This window comes from Rhamphochromis sp. 'chilingali', assembly GCF_963969265.1.
Source record: "Rhamphochromis sp. 'chilingali' genome assembly, chromosome: 12".
In the NCBI taxonomy this organism is placed as follows: domain Eukaryota; kingdom Metazoa; phylum Chordata; class Actinopteri; order Cichliformes; family Cichlidae; genus Rhamphochromis; species Rhamphochromis sp. 'chilingali'.
Window position 1 is genome coordinate 12,366,781 of NC_137939.1, and position 14,266 is coordinate 12,381,046.

Genomic DNA, 14,266 nt, shown 5'->3' on the forward strand with positions numbered 1-14,266 from the left:
CTGTCAGATGACTTGGGGAATACATTGCTGTCCCCCTGGATGAGCTGGAGGAGGTGACTGTGGAGAAGGAGGTCTGAGCATATGGACGGAAGGATGTGCAGTCTCACTTCAATGTTGCTCATTACATTAAAAAAAAACATAAAAGAGTGCCTCAGGATTCAAGACAGCAGCTCAAGAAGCTGAGGGTAGGAAATAGGTACTTGGCCTACTTTTTGAAAGTTCCCTAGAATTTTAAAGAAAATCACATTTGATTAATCAGAGGTGAAAAAACACACCGCCTGTGATAGGCGAGTGCCTGCCCTGCCTGCATCAGGACCGGATCTTTTCATCTTCTCTGCAGCTGCCACATCAGTGACACCTCCGCCACATTAACGTGCAGAAAGGGAGAAAAGGAAGAGAGAAAAAGTGGGGGTGAGACGAGTGTGAGACACAGCCAAAAAAGATTGAAAGAAAGACAAAAAAAAACCAAAAGAGAGAGCATGACTTTGACACAGCAGATTAAAAAAGAATAACAGGCGTGAAAAGTGTCACATCTAATAGGGACACGACACATCAGGCCTCCTCCGAGACGCCGAGCTGTCACACAGGAACAACTCTCTCTAAAAACAGAACGAGCGGCGGCGTTGCGGTGCTAATCAGAGGCGACGTTGGGAATACAACTCCTCAGTTGTAATCTATTTGCAGCAGCGACACTGAGCTTCATTTGGAGCAGATTTCATTTGCAGTGTTTGTCTTCCTGGTTGGTTGAGCTAATGAGTTTGATGTATCTCACATCTCAGGACAAAAGCAAGACATCACAGCTTATCAGGGGCTCACTGTTACAGGCACAATAACGTTTAATCCAAAAAGTTGTGAATTAGTTATTTGATCAGCTCTTTATCCATGTTTGAAATACGGGAAGACGTTATAGTAATTTGATATGGGTAATATAGACCTCATCTGCATTTGGCCGTAGAACTTCCAATAAAAAATATGTTTCCGTTCTGTCCATTTAGGATCTTTGGAACTCAAGAATTAGTCATAATAGGCAGAAATGATATCTCCGCTGACTGTTAATTCTCTTATTAATATCATATCACATCTTTCATAATGAACAAAAGCTATTCTCACATACACTTCCTGGTTCAGTCTTTCTCTTCATTCTACATCAGCAAATTGATTTATACTAGGAAGCAGTTTCACTCTAACTTATAAAAGCAATGGATCCAGTTTCAACTTGAACAAAAGACTCAACTCAGTGTCCACTTTAGTCACTTGTTTTGATTCTTTGAGTTCTATTTCCCCATCCTCATAAGAAAACTGCTAAATATTCAATATTTGTGAACAAGATGTTCTAGATGCACATGTCTTTTTAAGGCAACATGGCAGAAAGACTGAAAGTGGACTTGAAACTGACAATGATAACAGAAGTCGCTGCTTGCATGCAAAAGACCCCCAGTTTGAGACTGGAAGGGGACGAATCCAGTCTCAGGTGATCACAGGCTACTGTATTCCTTGTGCCACTTGAAGCCTGAATGAATGGGAGGGTTATGTCAGAAAGGGTATATGGTGTAAAATGAAATCAAATATGTAGGTCCAAATGCATGGCAACTCCTTGGAAATATGGGAGAGGCGGAGAGTACAATTTAGAATAAGTTGCTTTTTCTTTAATTTTATTTCTTCACAGGTTTTCTCAATTTACTACAAGAGCATTTCTATATAATAAAGGTTCAGTTTCCCCATGATATCTCAGAGTGTTTAATATCAGATAATAGATACATTAACAGGTCATTAGGCAGTAGTTTTATTGGTACAGTCCTCTTAACAGCCAGTGGGATGTATGTGGCCTACAAGGTATGAAATGATTACAGTGCATTTCTTTATTACCAATTACAAAACCGCTAAAACATGCTATGCTAAAGCTATTTTAACACATGGCTAAACTGGGTTTTTTTTCTACTTTTATATGAAGGCAAAACATTAGTCTACGTAGGCAATAACACTGAATAGACACGTCCCTGAAAATGCCAAATAAATCATCAATAAAAACGACAACAATTACAACTGATAACAGCACAGCATCTCTGCCACTGTAGAGGCTGTGATAATGGTCAAAAGTATGAAGACCCACATTATAAAATACAAAAACTATTGTTTACACCTCAAAGTTGAATTTTCACAAAGCACAAAATACAAGAATTGGGTACATTGTAACTTCCGTTGTAATTTTGTACACTCTGCGTGGTCTCCCCTCTCATATTTAAAGAACAACCCTGTTTCTGAGTGTTTAGTTTGTGGGTCAAAAGTCTAAACGATCCAACAATCCAAACGATTGCCACAAACGGAGAAATCAGCGTTTAGCACGTTCACACCTTCTTGAACACATTTAGGCTATTTTATGAGTCACATAAGCTGAACTATCAGTGCAACACAGAAAAAAGGTCCATTGTTTATAGAAACTGTGCTAATTAAAGCTTGTTAAATCAATTATATATTACACATTGCACTTGTGATTTACTAAATGTTCTGGCACAAACAGATTGTCTACACATTGGGAAATAAAGGATACATTTATATAATATAAATTAATTTATATATTATTGCATTTATTTTATATTATAAACTTTGATATTACATTTAGATATTATAAACCAAAGCGTTGTAAAATAATATACGACATTTCTGTCTGCTAGAGGCCAAATCAGGTTTTCTGGCCACTGTGATGTTGGTGCCATTTACTTTAAAGCATGCACACCCACACCATTTTTAAATCCCGAAGACATTTACCCAGAAATGTACTGGAACAAAGAATAAAATGGCCACAGAACTGCACTGAAAGAATTCTAACAGAGGAAACAGGGACATTTCCAAATGTACTGCTAAGAACCATCATCTCTAGCTAAAGCATCCCTCCAGTCAAAAGGTGATCTGATATGCAACATATTCTCATCACTAATCCCTTGTCTGCAGTTTGAGCTTCAGCAGCGAGCAGTTTCATGCCTAAAGCATCCCTCTAGTAGCAATTCAGCTGGATATGCAGCATGCTCTCATCATGCTAGCGTGTCATGTTTAGGGCAATGTAGCTCCAGTATTGAGCAGCATCCTCTCTAGCCAAACTGTTCATTTCTAAGCTGCACAGCCAGATGCTGACAGAAATCCACCCAGGGGACGGTTAAGCACAGCTCTGAGTGGCCTCATCCACAGCCTTTGTGTTGTGGCAGAATATTCTCAGCATGTCTCGGCTGGAAAACACTCAAAATTCTTTCACTGTTGAGGTGCTTTGCCCCTCGTTCTAGTAGATGCCTGTTGACTTTATTTTCATATAGTGCTGGCTTTCTTGCTGAGACTCTTAGGAGAATAGGAGTTTGCTTAATTTAGCAAAAACATTAGGAGCAGGAGAAAACAGCTTGGCTATTAAATAAACAAACAAAGGTTTAAACAAGCTCCTCATAAGCTAATAATTTTTTTTTCTTGATTTTTGCTAGTTGGAGAGAGCCCATTTCTCTTGTTAGGTGACCTGGACTAACCATAATCTGCTTCCACTAATTATAGTTCTGTTCATCTTACTCTCATCAAGAAGGCTGAATCGTTCTATACAGAGTTTCAATACATAAAGTGCTTTGGTATATACACATATATTAAAGATAAAAACATGAACATGCATTAGAGTTTGCCAGGAAAGTTAACAATTCACACTTCAGTGACCAAATAACAACTTCTCCTTTATTCTTCTTAGCAAAGGCTAGTGATGCTTAATGCTGAAATAATTAGCAGTTCAACTCAGTTCAGCTAATTTCTTTACAAAGCACTAACGTTCAATGACAAATACTAAATTTATTGCATTACTCTTTCATATCACTTAAAATCATAAATTAAATTCATTTGGATTTGGAGAAACGGTCAGACAAAAGACTTAATTTAAGGCTAGGATAATAGGTATTATATTAAATAGCATGAACTGATTACTTGTTAATTAATTAAACAGAAACATTTTAACTGTAACTCTAACAGGCTGGTCCAGAGCTGTTATTTGCCATGCAACCAGCCATTACAAACCACACTGAGAAAATACATTTTCTCTTATGCACTTCTTCCACACCAAGCTGAGTGAAATGCTATTAGTGTGTTTGTGTACGTGTGCTTTTTCACATCTCATTCTACACTGCCTACAGGTATCAAGCTGTCCAACTCAGCAGCCCTTTGTAAATACCATGCAGGGCCTTGGACATGGCCAAGAGCTTATTAGTTGGACATGAAAGACAGAATTTGTGAATCACTGGCAGTCGGCTAAAGGAGGGAAAGAGCATGATTGGATTCAACAAGAGTGTCCCTGTCAGTGTGTGTGTGTGTGTGTGTAAACCCAGAACAATATTTTAAACAACTACGCACGTGCTCTGGTTAATTTAGCTCGAGTTTTGGTAATTGCAAACTAGGGCTGAACGATATATCGCATTTGCGATAATATCGCGACATGATCAAGTGCAATTTTCTAACCGCAAAGGCTGCGATTATACTCTGGACATGTCCAAATTCATGGGCTGCATCCTCCTGAGGCCGCATTTGTAGACCGATTACGTCACAGCGACGTGCCGAAGGCTGTCCAAATTACTACCATATCCCAGAATTCATAGCGCGGCCCAGCCAAACTCCAGTTTCCAGCAATGGCGGCCGCTACTAAGTTTTAAAATTACTCATACTAATCTTTCTGGGTCACAAAATAAACTTTTAACATATTTTCAGGCGAGAAAGTAGTTGTGTAAACATCAAATATCTGCTCGGTTTATCAAGATATCCCATATTTGTAAAAGTGCTTCGACGTTTTCAGAGGCGTCTGCTACCCACCAGCTCGACAGCTAGCCGGGAGCTCGAGGGTTACTGATGCGGCCGAGAGCGGCACAACTCCCGGCACATCATTTTCAGATCACCGCGGAGTTTCGCTGCTCGGGTTAAACGTAATATATAAGTCACTTAGACAACCTAAAAATGTTATTGTTGGGCTTTTTTCAGTGTTTTGTTTGTTCGTGAGTAAATCGGTTTGGCTGAGATTAAAGTTATTAGATTAGATAAAATAAAACTTTATTAATCCCCCGGGTGGGTTCCTCCTTGGTTTTCACACAGCTGACTAAACGTCAAACAGAAAACTTATTAAACAGAAGTATGAGACAGTCGAGAATTTACACCAGTGTCTGGTTATATTTTAGATAGCAAGAAGCAGACGGCCGAGTTTATTAAACTCCACCGAGACAGCGGTGACGCTAATCAGAACTAGACCGTCCAATTTCACGCCTTTAAATTTTAAAGGCGTGTTTGTGTGTGTGTGTTTATACAATTGCTATTATGTTTGCACTTTATGTGTAATGTTACTGACTGCAGAGATCAGTAAGATGTGTGTATTTTTTATTTATTAGTTTTATTTATTTAATATTATTTTTTAATTGAATGACTGTCTAGTAGTTCACAGATGTCGAAAAACTGAGTGTGGTAAAGCCACTGATTTTGTTTATGTATATTTCTGCAATCTGCACATTGTACTGACTTTCATTTTAATGTTTACACCAGGGTTCCTTGTCAGCACTTTATGCTCAGATGTTTGTAAGCTAAAAATAAACTATTGTGTATGTTCAAATATACTGTTGTGATTGAAGAAGTTAAATAAAAATGTCAGTCATCAATTCATGCATCACCTCATGTCATCATAACAGAGGTCTGTCTTCCAGGAAAGAACAGTTTAAAATTAATGTAATATAGTATTGGCCATACTATATGATGTATTGCTTGTCTTTGTTTAATAATACAGAAGACAAAGACCTTAAAAAATAATCGCATATCGCATCGCAATCGCAATATTGGGGCAAAAAATCGCAATTAGATTATTTTCCATAATCGTTCAGCCCTATTGCAAACCCAACCACTGGCAGTAGATTCATTCACAGGCAGCAGTCACACACAAATGTCCACACTTTGTCTGTGTCCGTATACATTCACACCTGCTGTGTAAGGGAGAGGCTCTCTACAGCAGTGTAATTAGGCCTGGTATCTGCAGAAACATTTTAATGGATAACCCTGCTTGAGAATGGCCAGGGGCAGCACACGTAATTGAGCATGGTGTGTATATGTGCTGGCTTGTGTGTGTGTGTGTAATTCACAAAGGGAGGGCTACAAAAAGGGCAATTCTTGCTGCTTGCTTTGTTTTGTTTCAGCTTTCTTGATTATGTGTGCAGTAGCACCTAATAAATGTGGATTTCAAAGCACTGTGTCTTTGCGATCACACAGATACTCAAGGATCTGAGAAGAGATCTGGTGGGGGAAGCCAGTGATGCTTTCATTGTTTTTTCTCTCAACTGAGTGGGGGTAGGAGGTCGGGGCGAGTGTTACTAGATTTGATATGCGGGAGTTGACCTCTGAAATTAAAGGTATGCTCTCTTCCTTTTCATTTGTTTATTTGTGGCTACCTAAAAACTCATTCAGAGGTGTAACCAGGAAGTGCGCTGAGTAGCAAGACTTGAGGAACTTTAGTTGATGTCATTGAGCTGTCTGGTTTACACAGCTACAGTCTATAAGGACGTTTTTTACGGGACTCCGTGAAAATTGCATCCCTTCATTTGGTAGCTTCCAGAACCACCTTTACCAGCAATAACCAGAAGAAACAGTAACAGTTATGACTTCATCAGTTTCTTATATCACTGTTGAGGAATTTTGGTACACTCTTATTTACAGCGCTGCTTCAGTTCATTATTTTTGGGCATTTGTTAGTGCACAGCTCTATTAAGTTCCTGCTACAACATTTCACTCAAGTTGAGATCTGGACTTTGACTGGGCCATTGCAGCACCTTGATTCTTGACTTTTTTTCTTTTTATTCCCAGCCATTCTGTCGTAAATTTTCCAGTGTGACTGGGATTTTTGTCATGTTGCATGACCCAATTTTTGCCAAGCTTTAGCTGTCGGACAGATGGTCTGGCATTTGATTCTAGAATACTTTGGATTTTGCCAAACATGGCTCTGTGCTTTATAGCCAAACATCTACACTTTGGTCTCGTCTGTTGGGACATTGTTCCAGAAGTCTTGCGGTTTGTTCAGATGCAACTGTGCAAACCTAATCTATGCTTTCATGTTCTTTTCACTGAGAAGAGGGTTTCTCCTGGCAACCCTTCCAAAACAGCCACAGTCTTTAGTCTGTTTCAGTCTTTAGTTCAGTTCTTTAATTGAATTTGAACTTGCTAACTTTGGTCTGTAGAGTCTGAGATGACTAGGAAGCTGCTGAGTAGTAAGACCTGGAATCGCAGAACTGCAAAGATTCCTGTGAAAACCAACTAATTTCTGACTATTAGCCAATGGACAAACTTTCACTAGCAACTTTTGGGTAGTAGTTACTTTCACAGAAGCTACAGGACGCTTATATCAAGAGCAACATACAGTATTTAAATCCAGCAATGATTTTAATTTTATCAAGCAGAAGCATTTGGTGACTTCTTCATCGTGCAATTTTCCAATTTCCCAAATTACCTCTGACACCTCAGCAGGGCAGGGCAAAGCTCATTGTTGGGCCTGAAAGGGTTTCATATTAAAGGCAATGCTGACTGAATAATGTAACCTTTCCATGCCGCTATTGAAACAGTGACTCAGAAAATCATCAGAATGTACTGTAAATGCTTGGTTTGATATCAGCCACATGAAAGAAGCAAACACATTAAAGCAATCTTCAAAGTCAGCTCCCCCCATATGATTGAAGTCATGGGAAGCTGCCTGCTGATTATGGCTACGTTCACACTGCAGGCGAAAGCGCATCAAATAAGATTTTTTGACCCTATGCGACCCATATCCGATCATGGTATGACAGTGTGAACGGCACAAATCCGATATTTTCAAATCCGATCTGGGTCACTTTCGTATGTGGTACTGAATCCGATACATATCCGATGTTTCAGAAAGCGACTGCTGTTTGAACGTTCAAGTCGCATTAAATCCGTCTTTTTACGTCACTGACACAAGACAGACGCCAATTATCAGCTCCGGAGAAGCGCCCGAGAAGACATCGCGAACGCTTCCTGGCCATCCGGTGAAACTGCTGGGAAGACAAAGCTGGAGAAACGTGAACATTTTATTTGTACTGTATAATCTGCAGACTCTGACAGAAATCTGCAACTATCCTTTGAAGCACCGCTCCTCTAAAACAGCAATAAGGATAATTATTAGGTTATCTACATTATTATGTAAATAACAAAATAACTTAAAGCAAAAATTGGGAAACGTGAAGTCCGAAGTCTTTATATTAAGGGCCATCAGTCAAACAATATTGTTTGCTCTGGGTCTAAACAGAGCGCGTTGTGTGTGACGTCTTCTTTTGCGCATGCGGGCCGCTTTGAGCGTTCACACTAGAGCGCGTTTGCTGTCACATTTTATTTGTAGTGTGAACGAGCAGACAAAAAAATCGGATTTGATCAAAAAATCTGAATTGAGCATTAAGACCTGCAGTGTGAACGTAGCCTAAGTCATGGGTTGATTTCAAAGGACTGACACGGGGCCCCATAACATCACAGCATATAGAACAGCAGGAGTCACTGTACTTTCTTGAGAGCCTCAAGTCCTTAAGAGGCAGTTGCCATGGTGAGGAATGGGTGTGTGAAACAATCAAAGTAACTTGCATTTGAGAAGTAGGAGCTAATGAAGCTCACATGCTGAAGGATAACTGCAGCCTGCATAAGCAAGGAGACCAAAGCTGACTGCTGCTGACAGGTTTTATCAGCTACACCAGGTGTTTTTACATATCCAGCTGATTGGTTTTCTAAAAGAGACTCCTCCAAAAAAGCCAACTTAAATAGGAATTTAATATGGATGTGATACTTCCCCTTACAAAGATCTGTGGCATGTGACTGAAAGGTCTGTAAAATTCACAAAGACTGGACTTTTATGTGAGCTCCTCAGGACTGTAGGATAATAAATCCCATGACACAGCATATTGATGCATCTTAGTTGAATTATTCATCAAAAGATTATTTACATGAAGTAGTTTTGTTATTGCAGAAGTCAGACAGGTTGTCAATGTGACTGACATTGTGCTTCTTGTTGTAGCAGCCAAAACTACAGAGTTAGAATATGTATCTACCGCACATACCTGCTGCAACTGAGGACATCACGAGCAGCCTTTTCTGGCCTTCAGCAGAGCAGCTCATGTAATGAATATTACATGGTAGCTCAATGGACTTGGATGATTGTTTTCATAAGTCTAAACCGTAGCGCTAAATGATGAGTTCACTGCAAATGAGTGACGCGACAGCCTTGCAACCACACCCAAAGGTGGTGTGGTTGATTCATTCCAAGCTCAACAAAAATGAAAACCCAGCTTTTCATTTTATTTATTCCTTCACAATTATTTTCTTTTCTTCTTTGCACATAAAGCTTTGTGTGATGCCACAGTGCCATACAGCACCAGGATTTCATTCTTTCTTTTTCGGTGCATAATGTACAGCTTGGCCTAAAAGACTAAAATCAGTTCAGTTTTCCGTAAATGAGTCATAAGGAATCAACATTGAGCTAACTTGTAATACAGCTGCCTACTCTGGGAAAAAAAGCAGCAGAAATCAGAGGGACTCTTCAGAGAACAATGGTACTTCACTAAATTATGTGGCACCCCGCTGAAGGCTGAGGAGCTCTTTCAGGCTGCAAATGACTGATCCTGGACCATGGATACATAACGTTCCCCTCTTCGCCTGCCTCCTTCCTCCTCCTCCTCTTCCTGCTTCAGTGAGACTGCCAACAGATGAATCCTGCCAAGTGCCTCCCCAGGAGAAGTGTGTGTGTGTGTTTGTGTGTCACTCTCTCTGAGTCTGAGAGTCTTTGTTTATGTGTGTATGTCTCTACTTTGATGGCAACGTTGGCAGTAATGTGTCTAATGGAAGATAAGCAACACTCTCTCAGACAAGACTTCACAGCCTAGCACTTCGCTCAACATCATCATGCTGAGAGGGAATAGAGGGAATACTCTATCCCCCCCTCTCCATCACTTGGCACGTATACACACACACACACAATTCAGTAGTGTACATCCATGCAAAGCGCACACACTGAGACACAGAACACAGAGGGTTTGGATCATCTCTGTCAAAGCTGGCTTTATCATTTCTCACACAGTGTCCACAGGGCTTCGCACGCCTGCACGCGCAGCACACATCCACGGGTCAGATGATGAGTTCCCGGAGATGAGTTTCTGTTATAGAGGGACACCTCAGAGAAAGTGTAGTTTTGGTAGCTGTCTGCAATCATTTCCCCTCCCAAAGTGTCCACCCCCACCTCCACCCACGCACACACAAAACCATAAAGTCTTTGTAAGTGAGCGCAGCAGAAGGTACTTGCACAGAAAGACAGAGTGAGAGTCCTTGACTGCCGGGTGACCCCCGCAGCTTGTTTGTGCCGATTTTGAAGAGAGTTCCGATCGAGGGAGAGGAGAGGTCTCGTAGTGTAGTACACACAACACGGCGAGCAGTGACAGCCGAGGAAAGGGAGGAAGAGGTGATGGAGGACACAGAAGGTCTAAGACCACATTGTCTAGCAACGAGCAAAACACCTGAACCGGTGCCATGCTTCCATACAGGTTAGCCACGTTTATCGTCTTCAGTGACTCCGTGTTGTTTTGTCAAATAATATCTTTTCTGGTCGCAGAACAACTATAAAATAGCAGGAGTGACATTTAAATGTTCTGGCCATTTTCTTTTTTTTTTTTTTTTAACTGGTCATTTTTTCTTAAAATCCATTATTTATTTAATTCACTTTCTACATGAATATAAAACAAACTGGGTGGAGCCACAGAACAGCAGCTTCACTTCAAAACCTGCAGGGTTAACCTTGTGCTTATTCACATCAGTCCAAGTACAGTAATGGCCTATTACAGTGGCAAGACTGCATAAGCCAGACTGTCCCTAAAGTCAGTCATTGTGTTATAATTTCATTAACTGCAATTTTGTTAGAGTTAATTGACTAAACTGATAAAATCCTTAAAGAGCAACTCACTGAAAAATGTATTCAAAAACACTATGAGCATTTAATTTTCACCACACAAAGACCGCCTGCGGTGCTCATGCAGCTGTTACTGTCAGGAAATAAGTGACAATGTCTGTGACTAATCATATGAGTTTCTAAGACACTGTTAAATAATTACAATACTATCACAGCCCACCTCTGTTCGCCATACATTGGCTCTGTTTTAAAAGGCTACCCAGATAAATTGTGGCTGGCTACTCAGGTTAAGAGAGTGCTCTGGCCAGTCATCCTGGTCGCTTCACACGCCACCGCAATATCCTCACAGAATCATTTCCATTTATGCTTGCTGTTAAGGCCACTGCAGTATTCTCCTGAAGAACAGGCGTCACCACTAAGACAATACACTCACATCAACTCTGATAAAGGAAGGGTCAAAACTGGAAGCAATGACATTGCAGTGTTTTTTCCAAAGAGGTTCTAGTTTTCAGACTGCTCCAACACATCCCTCTGTATATCTGTGTCGCTATCAGCGTTGCTGTGAAACGACAGTGAATGCCACCGGATGTGACATCATTTTTGGCGCATGCCACTGTGCGACAGGGAGTAATCGGTGAGCATAAAAGCACTCTTTACCCCATTGACTTGCACTGCCGCTGGTGGCTGTAACTTTTGTTTGGCTCTGTTTCTCTTAGCAAGCAACCTGTAGTAGGTGGAGAACTGGTTCATGTGTCACTATCAGTGTTGGGTAAGTTACTTTAAATTAGTAACTTAGTTACATTACTAGTTACTTCTATCAAAAGTAACTCAGTTACTTCAAGTTACTCGTTACTTTCAGAGTAACTAGTTACTAGGGAAAGTAACTTTTGTTTTACTCAGAATTCTCTTGTTAATGTGTTGCTTCCGTAACTGGATATCCAGCAAGATTGCCATTCTTCTAGCTTGCTTACGTGCCACAAGTGCACTGTGCCACCTACCAATAGAAAGGAAAAAATAATGTGCACATTTCCACGAGAGAAATCCCACGCCTGATTCTATCCTAGCCTGCTTTTTACATCCAACACAAAAACTGCAGTCGTGGTGCTTTCGATTGTACTCAGAACTCGGAAATTCTGCCTTCTGAATAGGAAGATGTAGGCAACACCAGACTGCAGATGAGCTGCATACAGAGCTGGACTGGGACAAAAAAATCGTCCTGGGCATTTTGACTAGAGACCGGCCCACCATTATAGGAAAAATAATAAAGCCTTTGAATGAAAATAAGCACTGTTGTGACAGTGATGTTCACTGTTTTGATGGTATATATCTATCAATCTATCAATTGTTTGTTGTAAGACTCAGATAATTATTTTTTTAAAAGTGACATTTTAAATGAGAATAAGAAAGTATTTCTTTGTGCCCCCCTTTCCCTTTTAATGCCCTACATGGACCCCTGGCAACACTTTGCTAGACCCACCCCTGCACAGTTACCAGCTGTCAGCTACTTAGAAAAGGATCCTGGTGTTATTTGTCTCTCACAAACAGTTCATAACTTCCCTTCAACTCATTCATGTCATCTAAAAGGTAAACCTGTTTCTCCATCACCTGTTCAGCTCTGATGATCCAGTAAGGACATCTCCTGGTTTCATCTTCATGTTTCCCTCTCATCACAAAACCAAACCATATCATGACCAGCAGGTTTACAGCTGTGGCTCCAGCCAACATCAGCTGATACTAGAAACTAATATTAAATAACTTCTAACAACAGCTGATCAAGCTTAAAGGTGCTGCTGTTGTTTAGCGCGACATCCGCTGGTTTCCTGTTTCTGGCGCAAAGTGGGCGATAAACAAACAAGAGAGAAAAGCCGATCAGCTGATCATTGATCAGTTTCATGATTGAAGTAGAAACAGGAGAGAGATGGTGAGAGGATGAGAGAAGAAGAGGCAACTGTGCAGCAAAGACACAGAGTAACTCCAGTTTTGTGTCTTTTTCATTGTAGCTGAAACATAAACTGTGTTCCTTTTCACCTCAATACGAAACGCGTGATATTTTCTTTGAATACGAGACGATTCCGTTTTTTACTGGACGGTTGGCAACTCTAATAATTAACCTTATGAACAAAATAAAGTTCAACATCAGTAACATAGCACCCACCCAGCTGTATAGAAACTCCGTCATGCTAGCTAGCACGCAGTACGAAAAAGTCAGCATAACGAAAATAAACTCCACCTAAACTTGGTTCATATCTGACCCAGATGGACTGCAGGTCGTAACTTCTTACCTGAAGTTCAGTTCACCTGACACTCTCGGACCGGCGGCCGCTTCGGGTCTCTCCTCTTGCCTCCCTTTTCCTTCATCCACCTGCTGGCTTCCACCACTTGCTAATGTTATTGAATTTGTGGAAGCTCCGCGATAGCCACCACACGAAGTAACGAATAAGCCTACCTAAATCCCAGTAACGAGTAACGCGTTCCCGGTTTTGGCATAATAACTAGTTACCGTGCTCGTTACCACAATAATAACGTAGTTACTGTAACGCGTTACTTAATAACGCGTTAGTCCCAACACTGGTCACTATGCACACCAAGGCTACAAAGAACAGGGACTACTTTTACCAGCTGCAGATATCTGAGAGGCAGAAGCGTATGGATCTGTTCTGTTGTCTGTGATGGTTCTCAGTCATCCAGGTCATCGTAGTCTAAGGAGCTTGAAAAGAAAAGCGTCTCTTGAAGACGTTTCACCTCTCATCTGAGAAGCTTCTTCACTTCTGAACTGAATTGAGCATAAATAAAATCTAAATCACCACACAGTCATCATGTAGCTATAACTTGACTATGCTTAGATAAACAGCTAAAGTAACAAAAATCGCATTAGTGTCCAAAACTATATTGAAGTAACGTTATTATGGATGGTCCCATCTAAGATTCTTTGCTGGCTTGGTTTAAGCTCAGGATACTTTAAGGAAAGCAATTTAAATCTGACTGTGAAACAAATCAAAAACTTGAGCAGTCGTGCTGTGCTGAGACTAACAATACCAAAGTAGCTACCCACCAAGTTGCTGATCATTACCAACCCAGACCCTCCAAAACACCACTTTCAGCTAGTCTTTAATTGTGTTAATTAAAGCAGCTCTCAAGGTTTTGAGAGTTTGTTTTCAGAAATGCTAAATATGTTCACTCTCAGCAGTGCCTAGGTGTTTATTTGCTTTTGGTAACTGAAGGAGCCTTTGGGTTAATTATGCCACCCCTAGGAAGAAGCATGACCCATCAAACTGATTACGTCTATGACTACAACTAAGAGATTTCACATTTTATTTTATTACTTCAAAATAATAA

At 40.5% G+C, this 14,266-nt stretch overlaps 1 protein-coding gene across 2 annotated transcripts in view; it reads right to left on the reverse strand.

The window, feature by feature from the left end:
* Window positions 1–14,266, reverse strand: part of LOC308407418 (V-set and transmembrane domain-containing protein 2-like protein) — a 52,403-nt gene that overhangs the window by 31,681 nt on the left and 6,456 nt on the right. The window contains exon 1 of one of the 2 annotated variants that reach the window (XM_080899044.1): window positions 13,213–13,498. The exons of the other annotated variant lie outside the window; for it this stretch is intronic. The gene's annotated coding sequence lies outside the window, so the exon portion shown is untranslated. Of the gene's footprint in view, window positions 1–13,212; window positions 13,499–14,266 lie in introns of those variants that run through there. 2 annotated transcript variants of the gene reach the window in all.